This window comes from Babylonia areolata, chromosome 31 (assembly GCF_041734735.1).
Source record: "Babylonia areolata isolate BAREFJ2019XMU chromosome 31, ASM4173473v1, whole genome shotgun sequence".
Lineage (NCBI taxonomy): Eukaryota > Metazoa > Mollusca > Gastropoda > Neogastropoda > Buccinidae > Babylonia > Babylonia areolata.
Window position 1 is genome coordinate 8,174,862 of NC_134906.1, and position 23,968 is coordinate 8,198,829.

At 44.4% G+C, this 23,968-nt stretch overlaps 1 protein-coding gene across 1 annotated transcript in view; it reads right to left on the reverse strand.

Moving 5' to 3' along the window:
- The window catches only part of LOC143276015 (uncharacterized), an 11,333-nt gene extending 1,866 nt beyond the window's left edge, over positions 1–9,467 (reverse strand). The window contains exon 1 of the mRNA XM_076580397.1: positions 9,296–9,467. The gene's annotated coding sequence lies outside the window, so the exon portion shown is untranslated. The remainder of the gene's footprint in view (positions 1–9,295) is intronic.
- Between the last annotated feature and the right edge of the window lie 14,501 nt (positions 9,468–23,968).

Sequence of the window (23,968 nt, forward strand, 5' to 3'; positions counted from 1 at the left end):
TAGTAGTAGTAGTAGTTCTTTTTTTATGTATTTTTTTTCTTTCCTTTTTTTTTTTTTTTTTTTTTTTTCTCAAGGCCTGACTAAGCGCGTTGGGTTACGCTGCTGGTCAGGCATCTGCTTGGCAGATGTGGTGTAGCGTATATGGATTTGTCCGAACGCAGTGACGCCTCCTTGAGCTACTGAAACTGAAACTACTGTAAATACTTTGTGTTAAATGTGGTCATAACTTGTAAATCGTAGGTCCTATATAGTGTTTGTGCCCATATAAGTATTTTTGATTCGCGTTTAAAGTTGGTAAACTTTGTCAGAACAATTGCATTGTGATTCAGTCACAGGTCTTGACCTAAGTTATCATCGCGTCGCTATGACGCACTTCTAGGTTGGTTGAAACTATTTAGTTACGTCACAGTCAGTCCGTCATTGTCGCTGCGTGGTGACGCGGAAGTCTTTGCATCTCCACTCACTGATCTAGCGTTTGGACAAACGAAAAGTGTTAAAGAATATTCTAGGGACGCGGAAATCTTTGCATCTCCAGCCACTGATCTACCTTTTGGACAAACGAAAAGTGTTAGGGACGCGGAAATCTTTGCATCTCCAATCACTGATCTACCTTTTGGACAAACGAAAAGTGTTAAAGAATATTCTAGGGACGCGGAAATCTTTGCATCTCCACTCACTGATCTAGCGTTTGGACAAACGAAAAGTGTTAAAGAATATTCTAGGGACGCGGAAATCTTTGCATCTCCACTCACTGATCTACCTTTTGGACAAACGAAAAGTGTTAAAGAATATTCTAGGGACGCGGAAATCTTTGCATCTCCACTCACTGATCTACCTTTTGGACAAACGAAAAGTGTTAAAGAATATTCTAGGGACGCGGAAATCTTTGCATCTCCAGCCACTGATCTACCTTTTGGACAAACGAAAAGTGTTAAAGAATATTCTAGGGACGCGGAAATCTTTGCATCTCCACTCACCGATCTACCTTTTGGACAAACGAAAAGTGTTAAAGAATATTCCAGGGACGCGGAAACCTTTGCATCTCCAGTCACTGATCTAGCGTTTGGACAAACGAAAAGTGTTAAAGAATATTCTAGGGACGCGGAAATCTTTGCATCTCCAGTCACTGATCTACCTTTTGGACAAACGAAAAGTGTTAAAGAATATTCTAGGGACGCGGAAATCTTTGCATCTCCACTCACTGATCTAGCGTTTGGACAAACGAAAAGTGTTAAAGAATATTCTAGGGATGATGCATTTCTTTCTCATTTTGTGATACTGATCAGCCAAGGCATTGCGGTGAAATGTATTGAATCATAAGTTAGGTCTATGTATCCTGTGTTCAGTGGAGAAAATTAGAATGTAGAACACGGAACAAAACTTACTTGTTTTGATATTTGGCTTTGGCACAACTCTATGGTTTGTGTAAGTTCATTAGCGAGCTGCACCACTGAATGTTCAAACCATGCTAGATTTCACTCCTTGTACTGAACATTACTTACTATTTGGTCTCTCGGGTAGCCAATAGTCAATATAAAAGCAACTTATTCTATGTTCTGGTTTATTATTCATGTCTTATGCTAACAGCAAAGTGAGAGCTGTATTATCAATGGTTTCTCCAGTCAATGGGAAATCATTTACAGCTTAGTCTTTTGTGAAGAACTATGACTCTCAAACTAGGGGGCAAAGTTGCACTGGCTTTTAGTGCAGCAACCTTGGGGGCTAGTTGGCCTTTGGGAACCATCCCAACGCCGACTGTTCTAAAACCCTCTTGGCCGAGAGAGTGGGGATGTAACTTGGGCAAGACACTCTCCACTATAATCAAATTCTAGCCCAAATAGTCGGAACAGCAGTTGCCTTCTCTGCTGTTCTGATGGTCATAGTCGGACACGACTGACTATCGTATATATATATATATATATATATATATATATGTAAAAGTACTGTTTGACAGAGTGTGGGTGGTGGGGGGTGACACTACTGGCACACTATAACACCCACCCCCGGCTTTTGAATGCAATGTCCTCATTGCTGACCACATGCTGACGACTGCCGTCATCAATTAATGCTAATGGGGAGATTAGTTCTCTTACCCAAAAATTAGCAGAAACATAAACATGTGAAAATGAAGACATTACAGGACAAAAGAAACCACCAAAAATACATTTCAAATGATACAGCTGTACATAACTCCATAACCCAGAAAAGCATACATAAAAAAATCAAACAGGGAGCTACACAATGCAAAAATCAACAGTGTTCCAGCTGAAACACATCAGCAGCCACAAGCCCTGGAATGAAGGAAAACAACAACAACAACAAAACCCATAACATGACACAATTTTCCCCAATTCCAACATTCCCCTAGCAGGCTGTAGCAACAACTTTAGTCAATGCCGGATGGCTCGCATCAAACCTGTCCCTAGCTCTAGCCCTACAGGTTGACCCTGACAGTTTCCCACCCCTGTCGGTCTGATCTGGGACCATGGCACCTGCGCATGTCCCGTGCACCCCAGGCTTCGGATGAGACCTGGTGCCATTCTCACACAAACCGGTTACCACCAGTCTGTGTGACCGTCCGGGAGACTCGACTGCATCCTGGCAGTCTCCATCACCTGTGCCCTCCCTTGTGGCACATGTACCAGGAACACCTGGATCAGGTGGTATGGGCAGCAGCACCCAATCACCCTGGCAAGGATCATCCTCACAGTCAACCCTTGTCCTGACTGGAGTCTTTTCTTTCAGACTCGGATCCTGCCTCCTGAGACTCTGGTTCTCATTGTGGAAATCTCGGTACTTTTCCTTGGGGAGAACCTTACCCACCTTTGGGGAAATCCCATTTCCCACCACTGACTGACCTTTCCTACGTCTATTCCTTCTCTTCCTTTTGCCCAAATCCCTGTTCTCTATCACAGCCCCATCTCTTTGACTAACAAACCCCTTAATTTCTTCCTGCATGGACCTAACACTCTCCTGCAACAACAACAGTTGATCCCCTAACTGTGCCATCTGTTCCCTGGCCTGTTGCTGTCGTTGGTCCTCCTCCAGCTCTTGCCACAGTCTCAGGGCTTCATCCCTCGCCTGGATGAAGGTGGTGTGTGGCTCCCTTCTCACTACCTGGCGCAGCTCCCTTTTCAGCAGGAGGTTCCAGAGGCCATCAATGAAGTGGTCCCTCAGCATCTCGGCGGTGAGGGCCCCAGTCGTCTTCATGCGGATGGTTCTCTCCATGCTGCACAAAGCATGAGAGTAGTCCATGAGGGACTCCTCTGGCTGCTGCTCCCTGCTGAAAAACATGGACAGCAGTGTGGTGAAACGCCGCCTGTCACCGAACACCCCGAGCAGAATGTTGATCACCTTCTCTGGGGTGTTGGTCTCCTCCAGGTCCCGCAGCATCAGCTCCCTGCGTGCGGTTCCTTGCAGATGGCTGTAAACAAAGTAGGCAGCCATCTCGTCTCCCATGGGGTACGCAGCCAGGACTCTCTTCGCCTCCATGATGAAGTCCTCAGCCGACATCTCGCCTGACTCACCAGTAAACACTTGGAGTGTGGGTGCCACGTACCACCCCATGGGAAACTCCTGCGCCATTGTAGCTGGGGTTGTCATCTCTAGGCTGTGCTACCTGGCTGTGTGCTGCTTAAGTCTACTAAACTACCGAACCATATACCTGCTTATCCTGTCAAGCAAACACTCTACCTGCCTATCCTGTCGGCGACGCCAAGTTGTAAAAGTACTGTTTGACAGAGTGTGGGTGGTGGGGGGTGACTACTGGCACACTATAACATATATATATATATATATATATATATATATACCAGTATATATATGCTGATGTCAGTACTGTTACAGTGTTAAGTGTTCCTTTCTTTATACCGACTCTCAGTACTGCCAACCTCACAGTTACAGTGTGTTCAGACCTTTATAATGTGTGTAGTACTCTGCTGTGATGACGACAAGATCATGTTGGATTAATATCAGTTATTGGTCAAAGCCATCTGATATGTATCACACGCTGGTAGTTGTAATTTAGCAGCACGCACTTGGGACACTGGAAAGAGAACCCATGGCAATTAGTGTTGTCCTCTGGCAAAAAATAAATAAATAAATAAATAAATAATTATGTAAAACGAAACCCACTCTGACGGGCGCAATAGCCGAGTGGTTAAAGCGTTGGGCTTTCAATCTGAGGGTCCCGGGTTCGAATCTCAGTAACGGCGCCTGGTGGGTAAAGGGTGGAGATTTTTCCGATCTCCCAGGTCAACATAATTATGTGCAGACCTGCTAGTGCCTGAACCCCCTTCGTGTGAATACGCAAGCAGAAGATCAAATACGCACGTTAAAGATCCTGTAATCCATGTCAGCGTTCGGTGGGTTATGGAAACAAGAACATACCCAGCATGCACACTCCCGAAAACGGAGTTTGGCTGCCTACATGGCGGAGTAACATACGAGTTACGTGGGAGTTGCAGCCCACGAACGCAGAAGAAGAAGAAGAAGAAACCCACTCTGATGTATACACAAACATAATTATAAGCATGCACTCAAGGCCTGAAAAGTGCGTTGGGTTGTGCTACTGTCAGGCAACTGCCTAGCAGATGTGGTGTAGCGTATATGGATTTGTCTGAACACAGTAATGCCTGCTTGAGAAACTGAAACTGAAACTCTCATGCATTCTCCTATACAGCTTACTCTGGTAAAATGCCACATGAGAAATGATTCATTTGAGTCACTTTGACACGGTATAAACTTTAAAATATTTCAGCATGATGGAGTCTCCCGTCGGACCGACGGATGAGTAGGCAGGCAGGCTTATCTGTCGGTGTGAGCCTGGTTGCCTGACCAGCACAGGCGACTTTTTTTTTCTTTCTTTTTTTTTAGTGAAGAGGAGTTGTGCAGTCCCTTCCCCACTCTCTCGCCTACCGACGCTCAGAGTCCCACAGGTGCCCCCCCCCCCCCCCCCCCCCCCCCCCTGCCCTTTGGTCATCCTCTTCCGCCTTCACAGCCGTTGGGAAAGGTTTCCTTCTCTGCCTGGTCCGTCTCATAATTCAGCATAAGCCACATTTAAATACACTACTTAAATGTATTAGAAATGTCATTTGCTGTCAGTGTTTGGTCTTCACACATATGCATTATGTTATGTTATGTTGAAGCCTATTCCGAACCAAGTGGTAGTCTTTCCATTGTATCATATATATATATATATATATAATGTGCTTACTATACACTTGTATCTGACATCAGTGTACATATGACCTTTGTTTCTTTGTCTTTTACAGGCACTGTCTTCTTCTCTTCTCTTCATCTTCTTTTCCTAAATAACTTTTTTTGTAAATAAAATAATGGAAAACGCTTTTGTGACTGGCCTGTATATTCCTTTCACTTTCTGTCTTGTAAGTTCAGTAATTCTTTGAACCCATTTTATTTACCACCCCTCTCACTGAACTGGCGTCACTAGCAGGATTGCTCCAAATATGTATATTCTTTTACTGACTGTTTTAATTAACTCTTTCCATACGAACGGCGAAAGAGGCGACGTTAACAGCGTTTCACCCCAATTACCATCATCAAAATATTGCAAGCGGAAGGCTGTTATACTGAAGACGTGAATGTTGACAAAGAATACCACAGTTCTGACGACGGAAGCTAAAGGTTGGGTCATTCAGACACCCACTGGACATCCGAGGGGTCTGTGTAGAGGAGAAGAGAGGACTGGCCGTACTGAGTGAGTTAATTCTGTAATCCTATTATCCAGTTTAAAACAACCCTTGCCAGTCCACTCACTTATTATATATATATATATATATATATATATATATATATATATATATATATATATACATTAGTGTACCTGCCAGAGTGGAATTCTTCAACAGAAATTTGCCAGAGGACCAGACATGTTGCCATGTGTTCTTTTACAATGCGCTAGGTGCGTGCTGCACACGGATCCTCGGTTTATCATCTCACCCGAATATATATATATATGTGTGTGTGTGTGTGTGTGTATGTGTGTGTGTGTGTGTGTGTGTATTTGTATTTGTTTGTATTTCATTTTATCACAACAGATTTCTCTGTGTGAAATTCGGGCTGCTCTCCCCAGGGAGAGCGCGTCGCTACACTACAGCGCCACCCTTTTTTTTTTTTTTTTGTATTTTTTCCTGCCTGCAGTTTTTTATTTGATTTTCCAATTGAAGTGGATTTTTCAACAGAATTTTGCCAGGAACAACCCTTTTGTTGCCGTGGCTTCTTTTACGTGCGCTAAGTGCATGCTGCACACGGGACCTCGGCTTATCGTCTCATCCGAATGACTAGCGTCCCAAAACACTACTCAAAGTCTAGTGGAGGAGGAGAAAATATCGGCGGCTGGGCCGTGATTCGAACCAGCGCGCTCAGATTCTCTCGCTTCCTAGGCGGACGCGTTACCTCTAGGCCATCACTCCACACGTGTGTGTGTGTGTGTGTGTGTGTGTGTGTGTGTGTGTGTGTGTGTGTGTGTGTGTGTGTGTGTGTGTGTCAGATTCTCTCTCTCTCTCTCTCTCTCTCTCTCTCTCTCTCTCTATATATATATATATATATATATATATATAGAGAGAGAGAGAGAGAGAGAGAGAGAGAGAGAGAGAGAGAGAGACATACATACATACATACATACATACATACATACATACATACATATGCATGGCAAGTGCTTTCTGTCACTGCGTGTTTCTGTGACACAGAGCAATAAAAACGTAATGGACACGAAATCAGTCACAGATGTTGATCTAATTCACACTGACGCCACAAACAGCTAGGACATGACACTGACGCCACAAACAGCTGCCTGGACATGACACTGACGCCACAAACAGATAGGACATGACACTGACGCCACAAACAGCGGGGACATGACACTGCACTGACGCCACAAACAGCTGCCGGGATATGACACTGACGCCACAAACAGCTGCCCGGACATGACACTGATGCCACAAACAGCTGCCCAAACATGACACTGACGCCACAAACAGCTGCCCGGACATGACACTGACGTCACAAACAGCTGCCCGGACATGACACTGACGCCACAAACAGCTGCCCGGATATGACACTGACGCCACCAACAGCTGTGACATGACACTGACGTCACAAACAGCTGCCTGGATATGACACTGACGTCACAAACAGCTGCCTGGATATGACACTGACGTCACAAACAGCTGCCGGGACATGACACTGACGCCACAAACAGCTGCCTGGACATGACACTGACGTCACAAACAGCTGCCTGGATATGACACTGACGCCACAAACAGCTGCCTCGACATGACACTGACGCCACAAACAGCTGCCTGGATATAACACTGACGTCACAAACAGCTGCCGGGATATGACACTGACGTCACAAACAGCTGAGACATGACACTGACGCCACAAACAGCTGGGACATGACACAGACGTCACAAACAGCTGCCGGGACATGACACTGACGCCACAAACAGCTGCCCGGACATGACACTGACGCCACAAACAGCCGGGACATGACAATGACGCCACAAACAGCCGGGACATGACACTGTACTGACGCCACAAACAGCTGCCTGGACATGACACTGACGCCACAAACAGCTGCCGGGACATGACACTGACACCACAAACAGATGGGACATGACACTGACGCCACAAACAGCTGCCGGGACATGACACTGACGCCACAAACAGCTGGGACATGACACTGACGTCACAAACAGATGGGACATGACACTGACGCCATAAACAGCTGCCGGGACATGACACTGACACCACAAACAGCCGGGACATGACACTGACGCCACAAACAGCTGCCGGGACATGACACTGACGCCACAAACAGCTGGGACATGACACTGACGTCACAAACAGATGGGACATGACACTGACGCCATAAACAGCTGCCGGGACATGACACTGACGTCATAAACAGCTGCCTGGACATGACACTGACGTCACAAACAGCTGCCTGGACATGACACTGACGTCATAAACAACTGGGACATGACACTGACGCCACAAACAGCTGGGACATGACACTGACGTCACAAACAGCCGGGACATGACACTGACGCCACAAACAGCTGCCTGGATATGACATTGACGTCAAAAACAGCTGGGACATGACACTGACGTCACAAACAGCTGGGACATGACACTGACGCCACAAACAGCTGGGACATGACACTGATGCCACAAACAGCTGCCCAAACATGACACTGACGCCACAAACAGCTGCCCGGACATGACACTGACGTCACAAACAGCTGCCCGGACATGACACTGACGCCACAAACAGCTGCCCGGATATGACACTGACGCCACAAACAGCTGTGACATGACACTGACGTCACAAACAGCTGCCTGGATATGACACTGACGTCACAAACAGCTGCCGGGACATGACACTGACGTCACAAACAGCTGCCTGGACATGACACTGACGTCACAAACAGCTGCCTGGATATGACACTGACGCCACAAACAGCTGCCTCGACATGACACTGACGCCACAAACAGCTGCCGGGACATGACACTGACGCCACAAACAGCTGGGACATGACACTGACGTCACAAACAGATGGGACATGACACTGACGCCATAAACAGCTGCCGGGACATGACACTGACGTCATAAACAGCTGCCTGGACATGACACTGACGTCACAAACAGCTGCCTGGACATGACACTGACGTCATAAACAACTGGGACATGACACTGACGCCACAAACAGCCGGGACATGACACTGACGTCACAAACAGCCGGGACATGACACTGACGCCACAAACAGCTGCCTGGATATGACATTGACGTCACAAACAGCTGGGACATGACACTGACGTCACAAACAGCTGGGACATGACACTGACGCCACAAACAGCCGGGACATGACACTGACGTCACAAACAGCTGGGACATGACACTGACGCCACAAACAGCCGGGACATGACACTGACGCCACAAACAGCTGCCAGGACATGATACTGACGCCACAAACAGCTGGGACATGACACTGACGCCACAAACAGCTGTCGGGACATGACACTGACGCCACAAACAGCTGTCGGGACATGACACTGACGCCACAAACAGCTGCCGGGACATGACACTGACGTCATAAACAGCTGCCGGGACATGTTACTGATGCGACAAACAGCTGGAACATGACACTGACGCCACAAACAGCTGCCTGGACATGACACTGACGCAAACAAAAAACTGGGACGTGTCGGAGCCTATAAAGCCAGGGGGGGAAAAAAAAGAAAGAAAAAACTGTTGACGATACTCACCGTTGAAAAAAGCTGAAGTTGGTGGATGAACACACACACACACACACACACGCACAGAACACAACACAACACGGCCAGTCCTGAGGACAGTGGAGGTGTGAGTGAAGCGCCTTGCCACGCTGGTCCTGCGTGAGGAGGAACTGTTCCTCATGACTTGGCCGTCCACAGCTAAGGACTGGGAATCCCACCCGTTTCACACGTTATCGTATTGTGGGCGCACTGCTTGCCAAGTAACAGGTAGGGAGGAGTGGCTGCACTTTGTACACAGCCTACATGAAAATGACAGCGGGACAATCAGGAAGATAATCAGAAATCACCTGCACCGTTTCCTATCCCGTGTACGTGTGTGTGTGTGCGTGTGCGTGTGAGTGTGTATCACAGTGTGTGTGTGTGTGTGTGCGTGTGCGTGTGAGTGTGTATCACAGTGTGTGTGTGTGTGTGTGTGTGTGTCTGTGTGCCTGCGTGTCTGTGCCGGTGTGTGTGCGTGTGTGTGTGTGTGTGCGTGTGTGTGTGCGCGTGTGTGTGTGTGTGTGTGTGTGTGTGTGTGCGCGCGCGCGTGTGTGTGTGTGAATAGAATAGTAGTTTAGTTTAGTTTAGATTTATTTTCAGATTTGTTTCTCTTCCAGAAAAAAACATATCCATATTCTAGTTTATTCATTATAACGTGGCTAAATCTATGAATATTGAATGTTGACTGATTATTCCAAACGTGTCCTAAACCAGGATTCCGTAATATGATTTCAACGAAATTAATCCATGTTCGCTGTTTTGTTTCCTCTGTAAGCATGTCATCATACACAATTTTGATATACGAATTTTCTCGTGCCTGCGTTATGTGCGTGTGTGTGTGTGTGTGTGTGTGTGTGTGTGTGTCTGTGTTCGTTCTTTAGTTTAACGTCTTTTCACTGTAAGTGATATTAGACGAGGGAAGGAAAAAAATCGAGTGGGAGGAGGCAGGGGGGGGGGGGGGGTGGGGGGGGGGGAATTACTGTGTACGCATACGAGTAAGTGAAAGTGTGTGTGTGTGTGTGTGTGTCTGTGTGTGAGTGTGTGTATGTGAGTGTGTGTGTGTACGTGTGCATGTGAGTGTGTATCTGAGTGTGTGTGTGTGTGTGTGTGTGTGTGTGTGAGTGTGTGCGTGAGTGTGTGTGTGTGTATGTGTGTGCATGTATTTGAAAATATGTCATGATGTTTGTGTGTCAATGTGTTGATATGTGTGGGTGTGTGCCGGCAGTATATTGTGTGCTGTTTCTTTCGTGGTCAGAGTACGGACGTGCTTCAAAGCGGAGAGCTGATATTTAGGAAACCGGGCTGGGTTGCATGGCCGAACTTAGTCAACAGCGCTAAGTTTGCTTATCGTTACGAACGTACAGTCCTATTGCAGTAATGAAGGCCGATGGATGACGGTGAAATCATCGTGAAGCTGCCTAGTTGTTTGGTGCCAGAGGTGGTGACAGACTTTGTTTGGTGCCAGAGGTGGTGACAGACTTTGTTTGGTGCCAGAGGTGGTGACAGACTTTGTTTGGTGCCAGAGGTGGTGACAGACTTTGTTTGGTGCCAGAGGTGGTGACAGACTTTGTTTGGTGCCAGAGGTGGTGACAGACTTTCAATGACGACAGCGGGGAACAGGAAAAGTGAGAATGTTGTGAAGCTGAACAAACACCAACCTTCACGGATTGATTGATTGATTGATGTGGATACTTATATAGCGCCTATCCTCGGTCAGAGACCAAGCTCTAAGCGCTTTACAAACACGGGGACATTTGCACCACAGGCTGCCTACCTGGGTAGAGCCGACTGACGGCTGCCACTGGGCGCTCATCATTCGTTTCCTGTGTCATTCAATCAGATTTCAAACGCACACACATACACACTCAGACAGACATGTAACATTTTACGTGTATGACCGTTTTTGGTTTTTTTTGTTTGTTCGTTTGTTTGTTGTTGTTTTTATTTACCCCGCCATGTAGGCAGCCTAATGCTTTGAAGTAGGTCTTGACCTGTTCTAACTTGTTTCTGGCCTGCACTGAAGGAAGGTCAAGCAGGTATCGCATGGTTTCTGTGGGCGTGTCTTTTGTTGTTCCAAGGATCAGCCTCATAGCTTCATTTTGAACTCTTTCTAATTTTAGGAGGTTGCTTTGAGACGGTGTTGTTGGCCCAAGTCCGTAGTCGATCACACTGAGGACGAGTGACTGGTATAGCAGGAAGAGGTGGCGTTGTTCAATACCTTTGGTTGCCATTGCTTTTAAGACTGAAAGGCCCTTTTTGCATTTGAGAACAGTATTTTCCGTATGTTTTCTAAAGGTCAGCATCCTGTCGAAGTGTATTCCTAGGTAGCATAGGCATTCAGTTTTCTCGATCTGAATCCCATCGAATGACACAGAAGGTGGTGATTTGCTCGCGGTTCTGTTGTTGAGGGTGCACAGCAACGTTTGGGCTTTCGCTGGATTGATGGAAGATCCTGTGTCTGCACCATTGAGCAATATTGTTTAGTTGTTTCTGGACGGTTTTTGTTCTTTCCTGAGCATCTTTCGAAGTTTTGAAGACCAGGCCATCATCCGCAAGAGTACGCACCCGAGCTATTCCATTGTTGTTTAAGTCTGCAAGGCCCTTCGTGTAGACATTGTAGAGGACAGGAGAGAGCGGAGACCCATGTGGCAGTCCCATGGATAGCGCGCAAGTGAATAACTGACATGATCGTCCCTTCGTGCGAGTATGGTCGTCCATTCGTGTCAGAAGTAGCGTGCGGACAAAAACGCATTTTTTCACCTATGATATTTTTTTTTTTTATCAAATCGGTTGACTTTATATAGTGGCATAATACATACAAAAAAATACTGAATCACACAAAATTCTGTTTAAAAAAAATAATAAATAAAAAAGGAAGAAAAAACAAACTTGGAAAGGAATTAGTTTGCAGAAAATTTCAATTCTTACCGGACAAAAGTAAGTGGGGGATAAGACTTCAGGGTGTGGAAGAGGAGAAGAAGCAGCTGTCTCGCTCTGTGTCTGTCTGATTCTCTGGCTGGCTGGCTGGCTGGCTGGCTCTGTGTGTGTGTGTGTGTGTGTGTGTGTGTGTGTGTGTGTGTGTGTGTATGTAAGTGGTGTGTACGCGTGATGGTATGTACGCTTTGTTTGTGTAAGTGGGAAGTCTTGTGATGTGTGTATGAGGGTGTAAAGTGTAATACTGGTATAATATATATGTATATATATATACATATATATGTGTGTGTTGTGTGTGTGTGTGTGTCTGTGTCTGTGTCTGTGTCTCTGTGTGTGTGTGTCTGTGTCTGTGTGTGTGTGTGTCTGTGTGTGTGTGTGTGTGTGTGTGTCTGTGTGTGTGTGTGTGTCTGTGTCTGTGTCTGTGTGTGTGTGTGTCTGTGTCTGTGTGTGTGTGTGTGTCTGTGTCTGTGTGTGTGTGTGTCTGTGTGTGTGTGTGTGTCTGTGTCTCTGTGTGTGTGTGTCTGTGTCTGTGTGTGTGTGTCTGTGTCTGTGTCTGTGTCTGTGTCTCTGTGTGTGTGTGTGTCCTGGCGATGTGATCATCTCAAGCATTTCTGAATGAACTGGAAGGGATTGCCAAAAATAAAGATGAACAACTGGTGCGAACTTAAAAATCACCCTAGGCTAATGAAAATGTCATGATTATGTTTCGATGATGACAAAATCAAAGACTCAGTCCTTGATTTTGAAATCCTCCTGAGAAAGATATATATAGATATATATATATATATATATATATATATATATATATATATATATATATATATATATAGATATATATCTCTAAACGTGAAATAAATAAATGCCTTCTAAGTCATACTTTCCTTTCAAGGATATTTTGTCTCAAGTTACAGCATTGAAGCTACAACGCCGTGACAGCATCAGTGGACGACACACACTTTTTAGAAACCAAAATGATGATCGTACTTGGTTTTAGTATGGAAATACCATGTAACAGAACAGTTATAACATTAAACACTATTCTCACGGCCCTTTGATGTTTTTGGTCTGGAATGATAATATACATTCCAGTTGTGTTGTATTGTATGTTGCGTGAACGGATAGTTGCTTATCCATGTAATGATCTTTTTAGATGATTTATTTGCATTATTATACTTCATGTCAGAACTCAGATTTATGAGAAATGACAACTACCAAAATCGATATATATCAGCTTTTGATGAGCAAGGTAATTCCAGCCGACATCTATAAAAAAAAAAAATTTTTTAAATTTAAAAAAATACAACAGTATTTTTTTCGGGGGTAATTAACCCTTTCACCGCCAGTCAATTCAGAGTACAAAATTCCCTTGTGGTATAAACACAGAAAAGACAGTGGCTAAGAATAGCTGGGGATTGCCCCTGCGATGCATAGAAAATATGGCCTATCCTACCACCGAACATAAAGAGCAGAAGGCTCATGGATAACAGACCACCTTTCAGTGGCATGGGTCCTCTACCACGCCTGTGCATAAATGCGAGCTTGGCGGTGAAAGGGTTAGATAAGTAATTTTGGGGTTGGGGGGGCGGGGGGGGAGACTCAAAGAAAAATTGATAAAAATACAAATGATTTTTACTGACATACTGAACACACAAGAAAGTGTAAAGGCTGTTTTCTCTCTTGGACCCCCCACACCCCCTCTCCCCCCTCCGTTCTTTCCTCAACAAATATACCATTGTTATTCAGTTGGCGGCATCAGTAAAGAGCTTCGACAACGTAAGAGAATGTTTCTGCATTAATGGAATCTGATGAACGAGTATTACATTTGTTTTAGAGCAGATTAACCTCTTCCATTCAGTCAATTGCTCTCAGAGCTTGCTCATGGACATAAGAATGATACCCCCCCCTCTCTCTCTCTCTCTCTCTCTCTCTCTAATAAATTTCCACTTTAGACACAAATATACGACCATACTTTAGAAAACGGCTACAACAGCTGTAGCCAATGTGTTATGTAACTAGAGTTCGCAAACAAACCCACGTTATGTAAGGGAAAACAAACAAATTTAGAACACTAAACTACATACAGGTCGAGTTTCGGCACCGACGTTCTAAAACCAGTGAATTTTCAAGTAACAAATCCCAAAACTATCTGATACAAAAAAAAAAAAAAAAGCGACACGCACAACAAGGAGCAGTCACATGTCTTCCCCATTTCTCGATTGGTTCAGCCTGACGGACGTCATCCTCCCAAACACTAACCAATCAAATAGGAGGGAATCTCGTGCCCCGCAGTTTGAAGCAAAATAAATGCGTGGACCGGTCAGTTTACCGGGAGAAGAGGTCGCGAAGAGTCATCTGTTGTTCCGTTACGTTTTCCGTTTCTTCAAGATTTCGTCAAGATTCTGAACTGACCATTCATTTGGATCACCTGGGCTAAGTGTATCTTCTGTGTTTAATTGTTGAGTCTCCACGATGGCGATGGCAAGAGAAGGTAAGTTTTACATAATCAGAATGGGTTTATTAACAATGATTTGGTTTTTGTTCTATTTCTGTGCGGGGTGACATGGGGGGGATATGCATTGTGTTTCTCTTTTTATCACAACAGATTTCTCTGTGTGAAATTCGGGCTGCTCTCCCCACGGAGAGCGCGTTGCTTCAATATAAAATATTTGTGTTTATTATGCTTCATCAAAATATTTAAACAGTAACATAAACCAGCACAATAATGCCTACAATTTACACTGGTATCTACGGGTTATTTCATTATCTCCCCTCACTCACCCCCTCTCCCCCCTCTCTCTCTCTCTCTCTCTCTCCGACTTCTTTGTCTCAGGCTACCTCCTCTTTCCCTTTGTTTCGTGTGTGTGTTTGTGTGTGTGTGTGTGTCTCTCTCTCTCTCTCTCTCTCTCTCTCTCTCTCTCTCTAAAGCAGAGACGCATTCATAAGTCTATAAATGCACTCGAGAATAACGTGTGCAAATGTCCAAAGGAGATAGCCATTACTCCTGACGGCCATCTCCGCCAAAGGACACGTGGTCGAGGGAACAAACGACTGGCCGGTTTCCGACACACGACTCAGTGAACAGTAGTGTCGGCCATGACGGTTGCTAAAAATAAACGTGACGAACACACACAACCCACGACATCGGCCAGTAGTCCGATCAGCTGCGTGACCCAGCTGTTATGTCACAAAGCGACTGTGTCGCAGAGCAGAGATCGTGTCAGCCGTGACGGTCGCTAAAGATAAACCCACAACTTTTCTTCGGCCAGACGTCCTTGACATTCACGACCAACTGTGTGACCTGTTACCGTTGAGACACCGAGGCAACCGCGTGGAGAGCATACGGGTGGGCAGTCAATATTATAGAGCAGGGCAGATACAAAAATGGTCCAGATGTGAGCAACAAAACCGTTCTTTTTACGATAAAATAGAATAAATCGTACCGATCACACTGATATAAAGTAAAGTTTACCGCTGTAGGGTGGGGGGGAACATAATTAGATTTTGATTTTTAGTAATTATTGTTCACATTATTATTATTATTATTTAATACATTTTTGTTGCTTTTTTTTAACTTCTTTTTTTTTTTCTCAAGGCCTGACTAAGCGCGTTCGGTTACGCTGCTGGTCAGGTATCTGCTTGGCAGTGTGGTGTAGCATATATGGATTTGATCGAACGCAGTGACGCCTCCTTGAGCTACTGATACTGCTACTTCTGGCCGTATGAAAGCACCTTACAAGGTGTCGCAAGGCAAGTACACGCGATAGTTACGCAATCGCGGTGTCCGGATCTTGCGTTTAGCACGGTACAACACATGTGACTGACTGCTGCCGCGCTGATGCTGTCCTATACCTCTGGGCTGAGTGTCAGTGTGCTGAACACAGCGGCAGATAACATTATACTGTACAGAAAGTAAGAGAACTCTTTGGGGTCAAAAGGAAAAAAACATTTCTAATTTCATGTATTTTATACTAAATTGTCAGAAGACGCAAATTTGCTTTTGTGAATGTTTTCCAGTTTCTTACCAATCCTGACATTTCATAAAGAAAACAGTATTATATTGACTGCAAAGGTGAATTCATGAAGGCAACACTGGATCATTTAGTTCGCGAGTACAATTTTGTTGACATTTTATCGCAGTACACAAGAAATACTTCATGCTCTGCTTATTACTGTGTAGAATATAAATGTATAAATACGTGTTAACTATCAGATAGTTATGAAGAACAAAGACTGCCTGGAAGATGAAAATGGGTCAGTCTCCAGAACTTTGGGGGTCTCTCAGTATGATTGAATATAGGCATGTGTTTACAATGATTATTCAAATGTTTCACATGTCATCAGGATTGCAACTGAATAAAAAATATATCTGCAACAATTCTGTGAGAATCTGTTTTGATCTTGTGTCTTAAATGTGTTGAAAATTATTAAAAACATCCAAAGTTTCGGTGCCATTTTGCGACATGGCAATGTGTCTGAACATGAAGTGGTCAGAAACAAATAAGTTCAAACCTTATAAAAAATCTAGTCGCTGTAGACGTGATCTATATTCATTTGTTGTTCTAATAAAACATCGATCACCAATTTTAAAAAAAAGGGTATATTAAGTTTGAAATATTACGCAAAAAACCGCGTGACAGACGTAAACAACCCGTTCCAATTGACATGTTTTTCATCAATTCAAAGGCAAGCACATTCATGAATACACTACACGTTCTACACTTTCTTGAACAGGTGGTCAACACATGTATCTTAGACAGCACATACCCTCGTTTTCTGGTAAAAATGTCTATTTAACTATTTAAATGCAATCGACGTCGCATATTATTTTCGGTTCCGCTTTTCTGTGTTATTTCTGTCTGTGTAAACCTCCCAATGAAAATATACATGTAAAAAAAAATTGAACTATTTTCACATAAATCATGCGGATTCATCGCGGGAAAGCGTAATTCGGTTTGACAAACGTCCTTTAATCGTGTGTGTTTGAATACATATTCAGAGAATGTGGTTTTTCCAACAGCGTGTAAAATGTACATATGTTACACGGAAATCTCTAATTTGTTCGTTCGCACCCAATGGTTGATATATTGTTTGAAAATAAACGATGTATGTTAATTTCGTTGTTGTTATGGAGGTTTTTTTTGTTTTGTTTTGTTTTTTTGTTTTTTTTTTACATTATAGTTATTTATTTATTTATTTATTTATTTATTTGTGTAAGCTTATCTATTATTTATTCACCTTTTTTTCTTTTCTTTTTTTCCTCAAGGCCTGACTAAGCGCGTTGGGTTACGCTGCTGGTCAGGCATCTGCTTGGCAGATGTGGTGTAGCGTATATGGATTTGTCCGAACGCAGTGACGCCTCCTTGAGCTACTGAAACTGAAACTGAAACTGTTTGTGCATTTTTCTCTCATCCGATCAGTCACTGATTGACACATGGCGAGATGCGATGATATTCGAAATGCTGGCTAAGATTTAGAAACAAGTCAACTCATGTTTTTCAATAAGACTGCTTTCAGTTGAAGACTTATGTCAAAAGTTCTAAGTAGAAAATCACCCCGTTAATCACCTTGATTCTGGCTTTTGCTGTCGAGTGACGTTCTATCATGAAATGATGTAGTTAATCAGTTCACGTGACAGACTAAGTGTGGAATGAAAAAAAAAATCGTTGTATCCAAAACACGCAAGTCCTTACGTGTTTATCGTTTTGCAGAATTTGATTAGAACGGAAGGAGGTATAAGAGGAGGGAGAGGGTAGAGAGAAAGGAACCCGATGTGTGAAGGAAGGGAGATGGGGAAGAGAGGGGATACGGTGGAAGGGAGAAACAGAGGGCAGAGAGAACGGGGGAACCGAGTTGGTACAGAGAGAGGTGGTTGAGAGGTATGGAAATGATGAGAGATTGTTGTTAAATTGTTGTCTTATTTATTTATTTATTATTATTATTATTATTATTATCTTATTATTATCATTACTACTACCTTTTTTATATCATAATTATTATTTATTTATTTATTTATTGATGTAAGCTTATCTATTATTTATTCACCTTATTCACGCCTCCTTGAGCTACTGAAACTGAAACTGTTAAAGCGTTGGACTTTCAATCTGAGGGTCTCGCGTTTGAATCCCGGTCTCGGCGCCTGGTGGGATGGAGATTTTTATCCGATCTCCCAGGTCAATATATGTGCAGACCTGCTAGTGCTAGTGTCTGAACCCTCTTCGTGTGTATATACACACAAAATATCAATTACGCACGTTAAAGATCCCGTAATCCATGTCAGAGTTGGGTGGTTTATCCAAAACAAGAGCATACCGGGCGTGCTGAGTATTTGCGTGGATAGTAATCCAATCGAGAAGCGCATGCATACTGATATCAAATCCTGTAAGATTCTACTAAAAAAAATATACAAAAAGATACTACTACTAATAATAATAGTAAAGGAAAACGATGGTCGTCCCCCCCCCCCCCCACCCCCCCTTTTTTATTTTTTATTTTTATTCTTCTTCTTTATGTCACTCCACAAGTGGCGTAAAATAGTTGTAGAGATTTCGACCATTTCAGAAGGCTTTTAGCCACCTGTGAAACCTACACTAGCAAAAGGAGTAATTATATAGAGGTGGAGGAGGTATGGGAGGACGGCACATCTCCGTTATGTCAACAAGACATTTCAGTTTGAAGTAAGGGTGGAAGGTATCCGTGGTTATAGGACAAACTAAGTGTCTGCCACTTCAATCCTACACGAGTCAATCAAGTACCATTCATCCAAATACCGCTTGCCTTCCAGCTAAACCCCATTGTCTTCCTCAGTTCAGCGTAGAAACGGACAATCCCTGCCACTCACACCCGGCCCCCCCTGCCCCCCCTCCTCCCCCCTCCTCCCCGCCCCCAGCGCCCCTCCACCACCCGTCCAAACACCTTTCCCTACCCAGTTTTGCCGTCCCACCCGCTGTGTCTTTCTGTACTGCTCCTTTGTGTGACCACCCTCCACCACTCCTCTCATCCACCCCCCCCCTCTCCGCCCCGCTTCGTAGCTACTCAAACACAGTTTCAGTAGCTCAAGGAGGCGTCACTGCGTTCGGACAAACCATATACGCGACACCACATCTGCCAAGCAGATGCCTGACCAGCAGCGTAACCCAACGCGCTTAGTCAGGCCTTGAGAAAAAAAGAAAAAAAAACAAAAAAACAAAAAAACGGGGGAATAAATAATAGATAAGCTTACATAAATAAATAAATACATAAATAAATAAATGAATGAATAATAATTATAATATAGAAAAAGGTAGTAGTAATAATAATAGTAATACTAATAAAATGATAATAATAAAAAATAAATAAATAAATAAGACAACAATGGTGATAAATAAGCGAATAACTGTAAAATATGAAGACACACATTCACACATACACCCACACATGCATAACAGAAATGCACCAAACATGCAGTTTCACAGATATGAAAGTACAGTCAAACACAAAGACGCACGGGACTAACTTTACAAAACGGAATTCTGTAATTTACGTCCGTCAAGGACCCACCCCCCCACCCCCCACCCCCCCGTTCCCCACTCCCTACCCCACCACCAGCCATCTCACCTTCCAGTATGGAGTATGGCTGCCCACATACGGCGGGGTGAGTATTTTTTTTATTATTATATCACACACATAAAAGCCCATTCATACATGTAATATATTATACGAGTGAACATAAAGCAGGAGCGGCAGCCCACGAACACGAAAGACAAAGAGACAGACACAAAGTTGACGTCAGCTCTTCTTCTTCTTCTGCGTTCGTGGGCTGAAACTCCCACGTTCACTCGTATGTACACGAGTGGGTTTTTACGTGTATGACCGTTTTTACCCCGCCATGTAGGCAGCCATACTCCGCTTTCGGGGGTGTGCCATGCTGGGTATGTTCTTGTTTCCATAACCCACCGAACGCTGACATGGAGTACAGGATCTTTAACGTGCGTATTTAATCTTCTGCATGCGTTTACACACGAAGGGGGTTCAGGCACTAAGCAGGTCTGCACATATGTTGACCTGGGAGATCGTAAAAATATCCACCCTTTACCCACCAGGCGCCGTCACCGTGATTCGGACCCGGGACCCTCAGATTGACAGTCCAACGCTTTAACCACTCGGCTATTGCGCCCGTCTTAGGCCACCTGTCGTTGTGGGCCTTTTGGATGACTGGGTGTACTGTAACGGCTTTGAGTGATAATGGTTTAATGTTTTGAATTTATTTTGGGATAAGACGATTAAAACATTAAAAAGAGAAATTTGGATCAATGTTGTGTTGGTTCAAAGTGTTGTCGTAAGAATATTTTGAAGGATCAAAATCCTGTCAGCGACGCCGACCGTGTTAACCCGAGTGGTAAAAAAAAAAAAGGGGGGGGGGGGGGTACGGTACAAAAGAACTTAGATTATTACTGAATTCAAGAGTATGAAGGTAAAAGGATAGAAAAGATCCGCGCACTGGCCAGGGACAAATATAGACGGCCAGTCACAAAAAGGGGTTTGCTATTGTTTTATTAATATATTATGAGAAAGTTTGAAGAAGAAGAGGAGAAGACAATGCAGTAGATGTTAGGCAGCGAACTGTGTGCTTGAGAGCGGCACCTCGGAAAGTGCTCGGCGGACTCTTACAGCTTTCAGTTTAAATTCTTCTTCTTCTTCTTCTGCGTTCACTCGTATGCACACGAGTGGGCTTTTACGTGTATGACCTTTTTTACCCCGCCATGTAGGCAGCCATACTCTGTTTTCGGGGGTGTGCATGCTGGGTATGTTCTTGTTTCCATAACCCACCGAACGCTGACATGGATTACAGGATCTTTAACGTGCGTATTTGATCTTCTGCTTGCATATACACACGAAGGGGGTTCAGGCACTAGCAGGTCTGCACATATGTTGACCTGGGAGATCGTAAAAATCTCCACCCTTTACCCACCAGGCGCCGTCACCGTGATTCGAACCCGGGACCCTCAGATTGACAGTCCAACGCTTTAACCACTCGGCTATTGCGCCCGTCAGTTCAAATTCGAATCTGAACAGCCTTACGCCACAGGAGTTACCTCCTCATGTCAATGGCTGGACACCGTCACTGCAGTGAAACTGTCTTCCGCTTTACGGCATGCGCTGTAATTTGAACTACGGTTAGTTGCCAGCTGAGCACTTGGCTACACAACAGTAGGCTAAATCTTGGGAACCAAATTTTTGGTTCAGTTTGCTTGCAGCATAAAACAGCAATCGGGCTAGCTATCGCGGCGATCATTGTGTGCATCAGTTTGGAGTAAAACAGCGTTATATCGACAGATCAAACATTAACTGAAATTGTGTGTGTGTGTGTGTGTGTGTGTGTGTGTGTGTGTGTGTGTGTGCGCGCGCGCACACGGGCGCATGCTTGTGTATTTTGTGAAAGAAAGTGGATTTGAATCGCACACGGATTTGAATATCCCTGTAATTGATTTTTTCCCTTTTTTTCTTTTTCTTTTTCAGTTAACGTGTCAGTTGAGGACTTCGAGGTGCTGAAAGGTCTGGGACAAGGATGTAAGTACCGTAAATGATTCCATGACATGCTTGGGGAGGTGGATGATTCTATGACATGTTTGGGGAGGTGGATGATTCTATGACATGTTTGGGGTGGTGGTTCTATGATACGCTTGGCTTCTGGGTCTTTCTTTGTGTCTGTGTGTGCGTGCGTTTGCTTGCGTTCGTGGTGTGTGTGTGTGTGTGTGTGTGTGAGCGTCTGTGTGTATGTGTGTGCATAAACTGACGTGAAATCTCTTTCATTCTCTCAGACTGTACCCCCAACTACCTCTAATTCTGTCCTTTAACCATGTAGGGGTCAGTTCATATGTTCAGTTTTATTTTGTTTTTGCTGTTTTGATGTGATTCTTTCCCCCTCTTATTTCATTTTCTTCTTCGTTATTTCGTGGACTGGTTGTAAAAAAAAAAAAAATAAAAAATAAAAAATAAAGCACGGTAAATATAAGTTTACTCTGTTACCCTCAGCAAATAAAACTCTTTCCATTCAAATAAAAGTCACCATTGCGTGATAAGCAGTTAGCTTGTGGTGACTGAATAGTTGTGGCCTTGTGACAAGACGAGGATGACATGATAATAATTATAATCTGCCGTGGCTCTGAAGACCTGGCAGTTAATCGGATTGGACTGATAAGAGAATGGGGGGCAAACGCACTACTGGCCAATAAGATTGATAGAAACCCACAGGCGATGACCAAATGAGACAAGCCAAGGCGGCTGGTTGTCGTGTGAGTTGCACAGCGACTGGCATGAATAGCTGTGTACTTGGCAGCGCTGTCAAGGAGTTGACACCACTCCTCTGATGCTATTGAAGAGCGAGGGGGTAATCAACAAGGGTTGTCAGAGACAGGCAAGTAAGCTAGCAGTTGTGAGAGGGATTTACAACAACGACGTGGTGAATCACCAATACCACGCTGAGTGAGCAAAGGAGGAAGGTGGCAGAATGGTTAAGACCCCTATCTGCCAATACAGTGTCCGTGAGAGTCTGGTTTCGAATCCAGGTCTCGCCCTTGCTCCCAAGTTTGACTGGAAAAATAAAACCGAACATCAAGTCGTTTGGATAAAGACGATTAAAAGCCGATGTGCCGTGTGCAGCACGCCGGTGCCTGGCGCACTAAAAAAATAATATATATGCGCGCGTCGGGTCTTGCCTGTGTCGACAGTTTATATAATATTATGCACTATCGATACAGCGAGGCCCGACTTGCGGATTGGGTTATACACTGGTCAGGCAAACTGACATCTGCGAAGCAGATGTGGTGAAGCATATATATATATATATATATATGAATTTGTGCGTCTAACGCAGTGAAGAACTGAAACTGAAAACAGCAAACAGAACGCCGGCGGCAGATAATGCCAGCAGCGACGAAGGATCACGAACATGCGACCCGAGACGTGTTTCGAGCACGCTTGCGTGCTAGTGGCAAGAGAGCGAGTGCGGCTAGGGCGAGGAGTGCGTCGCAAGGAAACCAGTACGAGGCGGGAAGTAGATTCAGTTATGCTTACCTCGCGGCAAAGTGGAGTGATGGCCTGGAGGTAACGCGTCCGCCTTCGAAGCGAGAGAATCTGAGTGCGCTGGTTCGAATCACGGTTCAGCCGCCGATATTTTCTCCCCCTCCACTAGACCTTGAGTGGTGGTCTGGACGCTAGTCATTCGGATGAGACGATAAACCGAGGTCCCGTGTGCAGCATGCATTTAGCGCACGTAAAAGAACCCACGGCAACAAAAGGGTTGTTCCTGACAAAAATTCTGAAGAAAAATCCACTTCGATAGGAAAAACAAATAAAACTACACGCAGAAAAAAATACAAAAAAAAAAATGGGTGGCGCTGTAGTGTAGCGACGCGCTCTCCCTGGGGAGAGCAGCCCGAATTTCACACAGAGAAATCTGATGTGATAAAAAGAAATACAAATACAAATACAAAGTTACTCTGAGGGCTAACTAGAGATGTGTTTGAACTTTCCTGTATATCAATCGCGACCACGTGTGCGTGCAAGTGGCGAGAGGGCGAGAGGGTGGGAAGTAGATCTTAACCTTACCGAGCAGCAAAAGTTGCTCAGCTCTGAAGGGTGCTTTGCCTTGGCTAGCCACAACCTAGCCTCTCTTGCCGCGAGGTGAAAAAAAAGAAACCTTCCTTAAAAAAAATGTGTCTCGCGAGAACCTCAAAGGGAGAGAAATCGTGG